General features: G+C 31.9%; 1 protein-coding gene across 1 annotated transcript in view; it reads left to right on the plus strand.

Annotated features, from left to right (window-relative positions):
* The first annotated feature begins 4,320 nt into the window (after window positions 1–4,320).
* LOC118186582 (cell adhesion molecule 2-like) overlaps window positions 4,321–12,580 on the plus strand; it is a 409,684-nt gene continuing 401,424 nt past the window's right edge. The window contains exon 1 of the mRNA XM_035356687.2: window positions 4,321–4,553. The gene's annotated coding sequence lies outside the window, so the exon portion shown is untranslated. The remainder of the gene's footprint in view (window positions 4,554–12,580) is intronic.

A 12,580-nucleotide genomic window follows, 5' to 3' on the forward strand; every position in this document is an offset into this window, starting at 1 on the left:
GCAGAAGCTCTTACCAGGTGATCTGGATAGTCGACAAAGTTTTGCGTTGCGGTTTTTTGCGCAAGCTAAGCACCAAAATGAATGGCCGTGGAACATTTTATGGACCAAGGAGAACCACTTTCATATGGAAGGTTCGGTTAACAGGCACAATTTCCGTATTTGGACTGCTACAAACCCACATCAGTTCCTACAAATTCCCTTACACTCTTCGCATGTAACGGTTTGGTGCGGCCGTACTGCAACCTTCATTGTGGGTCCTTTTTTCTTCAAAAAACATAGCGCCGCAGGTCCTGTAACATGCACCGTCACCGGTCACCGTAAGCTTCGATATTACAGCAATCCGTTATTCCGGCTTTTCAGGCAAGGCGGTGTGATACAACTACAGTGTTTATGCAGGATGGTGCTCCTCCATACATCGCCCGTTCTGTGAAACAAGTGCTCCGCCTCCATTTCTGTGACGACAGAATCGTTAGCTGGCACTTTCCTACAGCTTGGCCTCCTAGATACCCCGACTTGCGACTTTTGGATGTAGGGATACCTCAAGGCCATGGTCTACCGTGATTCCATCACATCTTTGTCCGACTTCAAAGAAAGGATAGAACGCCATGTGCGTAACATTCCCCAGTTCATGCTGCTTTCAACAGTCGCACATGCGATTTTACGCTTTCAGATGGTAGCAATGGTGGACATCATATTGAGCATGTTTTGTAAACTTAAGTAGATTATTGATATGTTCTCAATAAAGATATGTTACGCCACCTAGTGGTTGTTTGTGAAACTCGTTGTTTTTTTTTTTTTTTTTCCTCGATTCTGTTCCCATCATTTCATTCTGCCATTACCCAATTTTCATGCAATTCCGCTGTATAGTTTTTGCTACAGACTGCTCGCAAATTTCAAGTTTAATTATGGACACCCTGTGTATATATATATTCGGTGTCCGCAGAAGTCCCCGTCTGCCTCTTCTTCTCGCTGAAGTCGGTCATGTTACATATAATTCCAGTTGCAGAAATGTTTTAAATTCAGCAATTATTCTTTTTTCAGCATTTTCAAATTTAAAGAAATCTAAAAGTTTTAAAATCTAATTTTTTATACTTTCATCTGCTCTCTGCGAGAAACATGCATACATTCATGCAGATGTTTTATTATTTAATTTCTTTAAATGTATTACAGGGCGATAATATTTGGTGGCAACAATTTGCAAAATGATAGAACGCATTTAACTGTTTCGACGTAAAATGCCGTAACGAGTCTGATATCCCATTCGGGACTTACGTTCCTTTTGGGTTAATAAAAAGGCAAAACATTTTTTGTCTACTTTTATACTAAGGAACCTGAATACTAATATAATGAACTGAGAAAAGACTCAAAAATGTATGCAAATACTTAACACTGCATCCGGAATTCTACACATATACTGCTGTACTGCATTTAAAACTTTGTAATTTTGTTGTTGAATTGTAAGATGTGAATATGAAGAAAATGATGCTTAATAATAAAAAGAGAAAAGGAAATGGGTTACCAGGAGTAAGAGAAACAGGAGACTGGTAGACTGCTAGCTCAGCGAGAATGTAAAATACCTAAACATATCCTTTTGTGAATGATCTGGACAACCTTTTAGAATTTTTTGTTTCTGATTTTGTTCTGATAATCCGCTAGAATTTAACTCTTATTACGCTATTACTCCTTTCTTTTAATTTTTTTAAATTAAAATTGATTTTTTCCTCTTTATTTACATTTTTTATGTTTGATACATGAAAAGCATTTTCACAAAAATAATTTAGAAATTTTCAGAATCTGGATTTACGTTATCACATTATAAGGTATTTCTCCTGCTTTCCTAGCGTTCCTTCGTGGTGTAGTAGTTCTGCAAGCTGGGCCTGTATTCCAGAGGCCCGTGGTTCGATTCCCGGCGAAGGTGATTGCTAATTTTTCATCCTGCTTAAAAAAATACCGAATGTCTCTACAGTGGCGCCCGAACTAAAAGGGTGTTTGATGAGAATTCTTCATACCCAGGATTTGGCGATTGGGTCCCCTAAAAATCCTAGGCGCCCTTTTAAAAGAGAAATATATAAGATATTTCTCTCGCTTTCCTAGCGTGCCCTCGTGGTGTAGTGGTTCTGCAAGCTGGGCCGGTATTCCAGAGGTCCGTGGTTCGATTTCCGACGAAGGCGATTTTAAAATTTTCATTTCTCGTGCTTCCAAAAAATGCTAATTTTAAAAAATGCCTAAGGCGATTGCTAATTTTTCATCACACCTGCTTTCCAAATAATACCTAATGTCTCTACAACATAAGTACATTAAATTTTATTACTTTAGAATCATAATCTGGTAACTGTCAAAAAAATTCATTAAATTGCAAGTATTTTTCCTGTTTAAATAATGCAAATATTATTGTTACGGATTTTGTATTTAGTTAGCTATTTTTAGCAGAATTGTAATTATTTTTTTTTTTTTTTATTTTCTCAATGCAATGCAGCAAGAGGCATATTTTAAGAGAAAGCTAAGCCGGAAAAGTAAAAATACAGGAGCACGTGCATTTAATAAATATATACAGATTTAATGTGTGTGTGATTATGGCAAAGCCTCGAGGGCTATCTGCCTAAAGGGAGGAATGCCTTCGTGGAGGACTTTCTAAGGGAAACTGACTCGTATACACGTTACACATGGGGAAAACCACGAAAACGCCCATGCAGCCAGCCCGTTCGCGGGATTCGAACCTCGGACCGAACTACCAGTGTTCAGCGACTTTACCGCTCGGCCGCTGGTGGGCTAATAATTTATATTTAAACTGAATAATTGTACTTGACTACTGTGTTAGCTGTGGCCGTAATTCTATTCTCTTGCTTTCCAGAAATCTTGAGAAAACGGAAACATAACATTCTCGTGCCCGATTAAAAGCTTTAAAAAGCCGGAGAGAAACATCTCAGTTCAGTTGTTTACATAACTGTTGTTTGTCGATTGTAGCGAAATCGCGGTGAGATCAGATTTGCTTTCCCTGCACTTTGGATTGCATTTTATTTAACGTTTAGTTTAAAATATAACTATTCTGCCATATTGTGATATTGGACGAATATCGTTGATGATAAACCTAGCGTTTTGTTACATTTCTGTGATAAGAATAAATTTTATTAATTTTTTATCGGACTTGTGCATTCAGTCTGTTACGAGCCCGTACGCACGCAGCATTAATTTGAATTTGCTGCATGGCAATGTGAAAGCCTGCCACTGTTTTCTAGAACAATTTTCAAATACAAAGGATAGGTAAGATTCTGTGAATAAAATGCCCGCTTTGAAAAAAAATATTATTTTGATCAACATTTCTTTCAGAACTACTCGTAACTTTATCTCTTAACATCAGAAATCGTTTTCTAGATGATGGTAATATTTTAGTTACGTAAAAAGGCATTGAGTTCACTTTTCAACTTGTTTATGACCCCTGAATATGATATCCGATATTAAAATCCATAAATTTTTGTTATGAGGCAGTCAAACGTTTTATGTTTCATTTTTGCACATTTTTGTAAATATACAAATAGCGAAAGGAGGAACTTGTAAAAAGTTAGTAAATTTACAGAATTTATTTCTTTACATTTAAAAATGCCAAAATATGAATATTTGCGTCATGTAAAACAATTTTGTAACTGGAAGTATTATAGCCGATAGTTTCCTTATGAGGTAACGGCCGAGTAAGAACTTTGGGCAGACAGTACATATATATATATATATGTAACAAACAAATAAAATTATAGCAAATAAAACAGTTAATTAATGAAAAGCAATACGCTCACGTTGTGTGTACGTATACATGCAAAACTAGAAAATAAATTTCCTTCAAAAATCTATTTAAATAATTACATAATTTCATTCCTTCTTGCAAAAGCCATTCTCTTAAAGACGAATTTAAATATCGCTGTAAAAAAATTACTCGAAGTTTAATTACTACCCCTTGTGATCCGAGTATTCATTTATGTTACTCTTCCATGAAAAAAATGCTGCTCGCTTTTAGTTAGAGAATTTAATCATTCTGAATGCAAAAAAAGAAAAATAAATAAAAACGATCTTCATTCATGCATCAAAAAGACGTAAGTAGATTTTAAAAATACAATAAATTCTTTAAAAGAAAATTTGACTCCTTATGATTAAAGAGAACTAAAATTCGAGAACATAAATTTGAAAATTAAGAAAAACACGTGAGGAAAAACCCAACTTTTAAGTCAAAGTGGGGCGCTGGTGTCTTTATAAGGCTAAATAACTATGCAATCGATGAAGTTCTGGTCTACACAGAACTCCTTCATTGCCTTTTCAAAGTAACCACGGCGGTTGCCGCGAAAGCAGCACTTAGTAGTTTTGAGCGAAGCGAATATAAAAGTTTGAGGTACTCGTGAACTCACTGAACTTTTTTTTCAGAGAAACTGAGATATTGTGACTCAACAGGATATTTGACTAAAGAAATTCACCTTCTTCAGTTTTAATTTTCTGCTTCCGATAAAGAGTACATTTTTTTGTATGTTATGGTTAATTTTTAAATTTGCCTGCGGCATAGAAAGGAATAGGTAAGTTTTGCACTTTTGTTCAAAAAATGGCTTAAAATTTAATTCGTTCTTTAAAATAAAGCATATATATATATATATATATAAAGAGATATTTGCTAATAAATGCATTAATGAATTAATTAAAATTAATTTGAAATAACGAAAATTCAAAAAAACTAATAAAAAATAACAGATATTATTTCCATCTACGCACTCAAAATACCGAGAAAAATATAAAAATCTAATAACATTTTAAAAACTTTGACACATTGTTGCTGAAAGAGTAATAAATTTTAAAAGTACAAACTGAAAATTTAAAGAAAATTTAAAATTACATTCTGAAATGCCTTCAGATTCTTTGTTTTACAGTTAAATCCATGTGACTTTTTAATGTGTCCCTTTGTTTTACAGTTAATCCATGTGACTTATTACTTTTTTGGTAGCTTCTTGTATTCTTTTATGTTTTCTTATTTACTAGATTGTGATAAATGTATCTTCTATACTTAATCGTGTTTAATAGCAACTTCAGATCACTTAAAATTTCATTTTTATTAATATATTAAGTAACCTTTTACATATTTGTGCAAATAAATCGAATAAATATCTTCTTATAATGTGAAATGCATGTAAATATATAATATAAATTTTTCTCATTAAGAGAAAGAGGAATTCTTGAAAAACTAAACTTGGGTATAATGAAAATGAAATTAAAATTTACAGCTTAGTAGGTATTTCCGATGTTTTCCTTATGAACATTTTGGGCGTTCAAGAGTACCTTTACAGAAAAAAATAGCAAAATATAAAACAATATCAGTATTAGATTAGCGTATACATTAAATAAAATGGAATTATATTCATTTTGAGAGGACTAACGTAGATCTTTCTTCTCCAGGAGCAAAACCATTTTGCAATCAGAATGAAATGAATAACACGCGCTTCCAAAGTAAAATATTATTACTTCTGAAGAACAGTGGTCTAGTGAATTGCGTTTGAAATTTACATATACTTTATAAGCGTATAAGTAATAAGATTTTTTCTCTAATAATTTTCCTAAAGTATGTTTAAATAAATGCTTTGAGAAATTCATTACCTCATGAAGACTGTGAGTGTTGTTTTTCTGCTTATACACTATCCTTGCAGAGAAATCCACTTTACAGTCGTCATTCTGAGGACTGTAAAGTGGATTTAATTAATTTGTAATACATGCAAAATTAAGTGGCATAGTTAATTTACACATGCTCATCTCAATCGAAGTCAAGAGAATTTTATTTAAAATATATGCAAGGTTATTATTAGATTTTTTTTTTCGTGCTAGAAAACATTTCTTTAAAGCTGTTAATTTAGCTTAAAGTGAAACGTAAAATAATAATAAAATTAATTGTTAGCTAAAATCTCAATATCAAATCATAGCATTTTAATATTTACTAACAACTGCGAATGTTAAAGACTTATTGCCAATAATAATGTAGGCGTGTAGCTGTAATGTAAATATGTTAACATATGTTTTGCAGTTCACTTTTCAATTGGCAGCAATAACGAGTTTGTTCAAATATAATGAGTTTGGAAATCTATGCAATCTATGCAATCTTCTCTATGCAATTGTGTGTAATGTATATACTAGCCAGTTTCCCTTATAAAATCCTCCGCGAAGGCATCCGTCCTCTCATAGATAGCCTTCGAGTGCTTCGCCATAATGAAATACACCACCACACGCACCACTCTATGAGCTCACCAGAAATAATAAACATTAAGAAAATAATTTGCAAGTGTATTTCACAAAACTCTTCGGCGTTCTCCTAACTTTCATCTCAACTAATTAAGAACTAAAATGTCTTCAATTCAAATAGCATAAAAGATTTTGTTTGTAATACACGAAAATTTGAAATTGTAAATTTGTTTATGTAGAACACCTGAAGGCTCCAAAATCACTATATTTCACAAAAAATAAAGAATAAGGTATTAGAATAAGAAGAAATATCGTAAAAAACCAAACACCTGATTTTCAAACTGCTGGGCTGATATACCGACCATTAGACCGAAACACTACGAAAGGATACGAGAGGATTTTCTTCCATTAATTCCATGGTGAATAATTTAGTTTCTTCCATCTTAAAGGAAACCGAGAAAGAATTCAAGCACGTCTAAGCGTCTGAAAATTAATATGCCCGACTTCTGACACTTTCAAAGATTCCTAGCAACCTTGATGTAAATTGAAACTTGTCCTCAATTTATATAACTGATATATTAAAAAATGCAGGGCAATAACATATGGAAGAAACGTCTGAAGGCTGTGCATTAAAAAGATTAATGTATCTTTCAATCGTGCCTTTCTCTAAAGAAAGGAATATATGAATGACATTATACATATATATTTTTTATGCTTAGCTCTGCTCTGTAAAAGAACGTAATTTTGGAATTAAAGGTTTCCACTAGCCAGCGTTCACACAGCGATTAATTTCGAAATAAGCTAAGGGATTGCCTGCAATATTAGCATGGAAAAGGACATCGGGAGAAGTATGTGAGATCCGTAAGAAAAGATAAACAGTGATATATGAAAACCCTCTTTTGCCATTTTAAGATTTCAGGTTTCCTGTCAAATCGTCTGAAGAATTTTGAATACTCAAATCATTCTGAAAAAAAGAATTTCATTGCAGTTGAAAATATTTTTAACCTGGCGAGGTTTCATTAAATTTCTGTTTAACAAGTTTACAGCTATGACTACTACCTTCATCTCTTGAAATTAAATCACCATTGATTCAAATAGCTATTTCGAGCTTTCTTTTAAAGTTATCAATTTATTTGTACAATGGGATTGTTTGCTCTATTCCTAAAATTTTTATGTACTACGATTACTAAATTTTTATCTAAGAAATCGTAATTACAGTACTCTGCCGCTACGAACTTGAATTGCATTAGCAACTTTTGCAGATTACAGATCTCCATTTTCCATACTGCTCTGACCTTTCTTTAGCGAATTTTTTAACTTCACAACACACTCTCATAATGATATTCGCTAAAATCCTTTCCTACAATTATTGGTGAAGTTTTAAAATGACTATCTAAAACTGGTCTGGTATATTACGCACTTCGAAGCTGAACATGACAAAACGGATGACACTTACCTTAATATTAATGAAAATGAAAAATTTCGGGTTATCAAACTTGTTCTTGACTGAATATCTTATCTTTCATAAAATGCTGAGAACGTTAATAAACCTCTCGGTGGAGACTGTACGATAGCGGGCACAGAATCACAAGTAAAAAACACGGTAAGATAACGAATTCCATTCCTGAATGAAAATACCCACATAAGATCGTAAAAAACTGGTGGGATTAGAGAAGTTCTAAATGTCTTTAAAATGACGTTAGAGGACTGCCGAGAAAAATGAGATATGAAAATTTCGATAAAAAAAGGAATTTCTAGCATTAACGAATATAAGTTTACATTACTTTACTGTATTTATAGCTAAACTAGGCAAATTAAATGTATAATTCTGAGAAATCATATGAGAGAGACACATGATTCAGGAAAAGTACTACAAATCTTAATGAACAGCCAGCCCTATTTGTATCAGATGAGCTTAGCTTAAAATCTGAAGCATAGGAATGTTTAAAAACTATAATTTCAGTATTTAAAAAAATCACTGTCTCTTTATAGATTCCGTCAGTAATGGTTTTTATTAAAGCACAATGCTATGTACACCTTGCACAAATATAAACAAATATATAAAAATAAAGAAAATCTAAAAGCATTTTTTCATTACCAAATACATTCAAATTTAGAGAGCGTTTTGGCTAACGCTCCTATTGACTAAAAATATTTTAAAATAACATATTTTTAGAATTTTCGGTAGACACTCTCGAGCGCTGGAGATAAAATTATTTTATTCTGTACAGTGTGTTGCCACTGCTCACTTTGAAATAGTTTCGTTTCCTTGTCAAAAATGCGTTACATTAAAAAAGTATGGAATAGATAATAAAGCATATTCGAAACTAAAGATTCAGGCTTCCATTTGTAGATATTCGAGTGGAGGACTAAGTTATTCAAAATTTGATGGCTCTGTGTACCGTTGTTTTTTCACAATGCAAGAAACATACAGACATTCATGCACATTTTCCAGTACCTAATTTCTTTAAATATGATACAGGACTACAATATTTGGTGGTAACAATTTTAAAACTGATGCAGCCGTTTACAGTCATTCGACGTAAAATGCCGCTTCGAGACCAATAACCCTTCTGGGCTTACACCCTGTGGGCTTAAAATAAATCTGAAAGCTTTCAGATTTTATATTACGCCCCAAGGGGCTTTTTTAACGCTTTATGCGTTACCTTTACTTTCTAAATATCATATTCTTTGCACTTAAACGACATAAAATTCAATTCAACAGCAATATCACAAAATATTTAAAAGCGCATGTCTTTAGAATTTCTGATAGAGAGTCTCGCGCGCTGGAGATAATTTTTTTTTTTCTGTTCAGTTTTTTATGTCTGGGCTTAGGATATTTTTTAGATTTATATATATATGTATATATATTGCATTTTTGCTATGCTTGCTTTAATATCATTCAGGTTAGAATCAGAAATATGTTAAAGTTTTACAAAATGTGAATAATAAAAATTCAAAATTCGGCCTTCGAGTTGCCAATATTCGGGTGGAGGATTACGTTATTCAGAATTTGATTTCTGCAGGTTAGTCGTTTTTTCACAATGCGAGAAACATATCTACATTCATGCACATTCACCTTTATTTAATTTCTTTTAAAATAATACAGGGCGATAATATTTGGTGGCAAAAATTTTCAGCCTTTTACAGAGATTCAACGCAAAATCCCATTTCCAGATTTACAGCCTTCCTGAGATAACGCTCCTTTGGGCTAATAAAAAGGCACAATTAGTTCTATATCTCCCGTTGTACTGGGCCGAAGTTTAACTCGAGTTTTTCATGTCTGGGCTTAGGATATTTTTTAGATTTATATATATATATGTATATATATATATATATTGCATTTTTTCAGCATAGGTGTTCTTACTTTTTCTGGAAATATATATATATTGTGTTCGAAATTTTGATTCTATGACGCAAATTATGCCAAACTGTCAGGTTTTGTAAAAATCGCACGAATATCTATTAAAAACTTAGTTCTCAAACTTTTAGCTGCTCAGTGTTAATTAAATTGGCTGCCCAAAGCGTGTTGTGCTTAGGGGAACCTACTGCGGTACCGAAGGACCCGAAGCCCAGTGCTTAGGGGAACCTACTGCGGTACCGAAGGACCCGAAGCCCGGAGATGGCATGGCTGTAATTGTCCATCCCATCATGGGCAACTGCACGGTAACGGTGGCCTTTATACTAGGTGCTCCTATAATAAAATGGCCATTACTTCCAGTTTTAGTAGTGGCCCAGCCTTACTCGGCTAATTGCCGATCAATGGAAAAAGTATTAATTTAATTTGGTACAAATTTATTAACATTTCTTGTTTACTTATCTTACTCTTGTTTCTCTTGTCTTATTTGATTCCTTTTTCACAATTCGAAATTTAGGTTCAACCCAAATAATATTCTCAGCTATTATAATATTTGTCTTTAAAATTAATATTCTTTAACAATTTTTACAATTTTTTCTAAAACAATATTTAAATCATAGTCTATAAATTTTTATCGGGACCTTAAAGTAGCAGCATTTCTAGGCATACCTGTAAAATATTAAACATTTTTATCAAAAATTTCAGAAGTTATGCTTGAATTTATATAATGGCGGGTTTGGAAGTTTGACATATACTTGTTATAAGCGACAACAATGTCAAATTTGCTTATGTACTTTATTAAAAATTATTTGAAAGAATGAATGATGCGCCTTTTTTTCCGGTCGTGTACAATGAGAAAAGGGTAATATCTTAATAGAAATCAAGAATTTCGTCAAGGGAATTATGCTTGGCGCAAACTGAAAAATGTGGGCCAAGACAAATTTTTAAAATTTATCTGTAATTTTCTCACCAGCATTTTCAAAATTTAATATTTGGCCATAATCTGAGGGGTAAAATCGAAATAGGGAAAAAATCCGTATGTCATTTCAAAAAAGTCTGATTTTGCATAAAAATTTCTACATTAGAACAATGCTACACATAAATCTACTATATAGCCTAAGTCACGCTTTCGAGGCATGAAAAATACAAATTAATTTCGTCAACCGGCCCAGTAGAACGGAAGTTAATAGAGCTGACCTTTTTCGTTCTTTTGTTTGTGCAAATTGAACTTATAGCAAGGATTTCCTTCTAAAAAGGCTGTATCTGAAAACATTATTGTGAAATTAAACATTTTCGGTGTTCCAATGTAAGCATTACATAATTTAAATGTACAAAAATATACTAAATGTAAAAAATAATCATGTTTATGTATTTGTTTTTCTGAATTTCAAATATATCGTTACGTATTGATTATGTGCCGAAAAGTAATCTAAATAAGCATTTATTGCAAGTTTTGTTTCTCAGCATACTTGCATTTTGCCGAGCTTTGCGAAATATGTCACGAGATCTTAACACGTCTCCTATTTTAAAGCATATTAAAAGACCTAAAAATTATTTATGTGTGAATTATAACCTTTCTCGTATATTCCACAGAACTCTGGAATACTATGTACGATACCTAATGAGCAATAAAAGCTAGTTCTCAAGCATAATCAGGATAGAAATCAATACAAGTTTCTAGGACAAAATAGAACATCTACTTAATAGGAAAATGCTTCACAAATGTTTTCATTTTTATTTAATTCATTTTAATAAAATGCTACCTTAAACTCAAGCGTTTACAAAAATGTGTAGCAATTCATATTAAATTTTAACTATAATTATCATTAAAGATTAAAGCAGAATTTAGTGGCAGCAATATTTATTTAGACATCAATCATTTTATAAAGGAAAGTGGAAATAGTTTTATATCTTAAAATTTAACTGCTTTAGGGAAAGCAGGAAAGATTTTTGAGTCATATGTATATATTCGAGTCATCTGCATAAAATTTTCAAGTTGATTCTTTACTATTATTTACGGTTTCTTGAAGTTAGCGGTAAGAGGATTATGAATTAATAAATTCATTTAATACACTGTCTTAAAATTAAAATCGGCCGAATCATACAGAAGAAATCAGGTAATTATGAGATAAATAAAATACAGTACACAGAAACTACTAAGTAAATAACTATATTATAAAACACAGTGAAATCATTCATACCAATAACTTCTCTAAATGAGTCATTTCTAAACAGTCCATAGTTTTGAAAACATGATTAAACATTCTAAAAGTTATCAATAGTCATATTCTCTATCACAAAAGCAGATAATTATAATTGTCTTTGATAAATTTCAATTTAGCTGCATTGAAACTTCATGCATTAATTTATACCTTGCACTTATCTGATAAATATATACTTTTACATTTATCACATATGTATCGAAACAATGATGCTGGCTGCATTTATTAATGATGACACACTACTAAGCTCCCAGTCGATCAGAAATGGATATAAACACGTTAAAAATTTATCGACGAGCATGATGAATTAAGCTGCCATCGGTTTAACTAAAATCTTAATTTTAAGGATTAGGTAAAGCAACATAATAATAAGGTAACCACTTTTAATGGAACTTGTTAAAACATGAGAATTTCCAACACGATAAAACATTGTTTCTTTAAAATCACAGTTTATGTATTGTTTCTTACATTAGGCAAGAGAAAATATATAATGATTTTGATGAGTCTATCTAGTGTAATTTGCTAAAATATTTAATCATTTTAATAATAAACTAAAAACATTGTTTTTTGCCATTACATTAATTTAATCTATCATTCCATTGCAACGATTCTAGATTTTATATGGAATACAAATTAAATATCTAATAATATTAAGAAGTTTATATAATATACATTATTTATTATATTATTTATTAAGTACTATTATTTATATTATTAGTCCAAAGGGATTTGAGTCACGAAGGACTATTACTTTCGTTTTGGCATTTTGCGTCGGACTCCTATAAATGTAGGTTTACTTTTC

This window comes from Stegodyphus dumicola, chromosome 4, assembly GCF_044657685.1.
Source record: "Stegodyphus dumicola isolate Sdum_Otavi_A_Nest chromosome 4, ASM4465768v1".
In the NCBI taxonomy this organism is placed as follows: Eukaryota; Metazoa; Arthropoda; class Arachnida; order Araneae; family Eresidae; genus Stegodyphus; species Stegodyphus dumicola.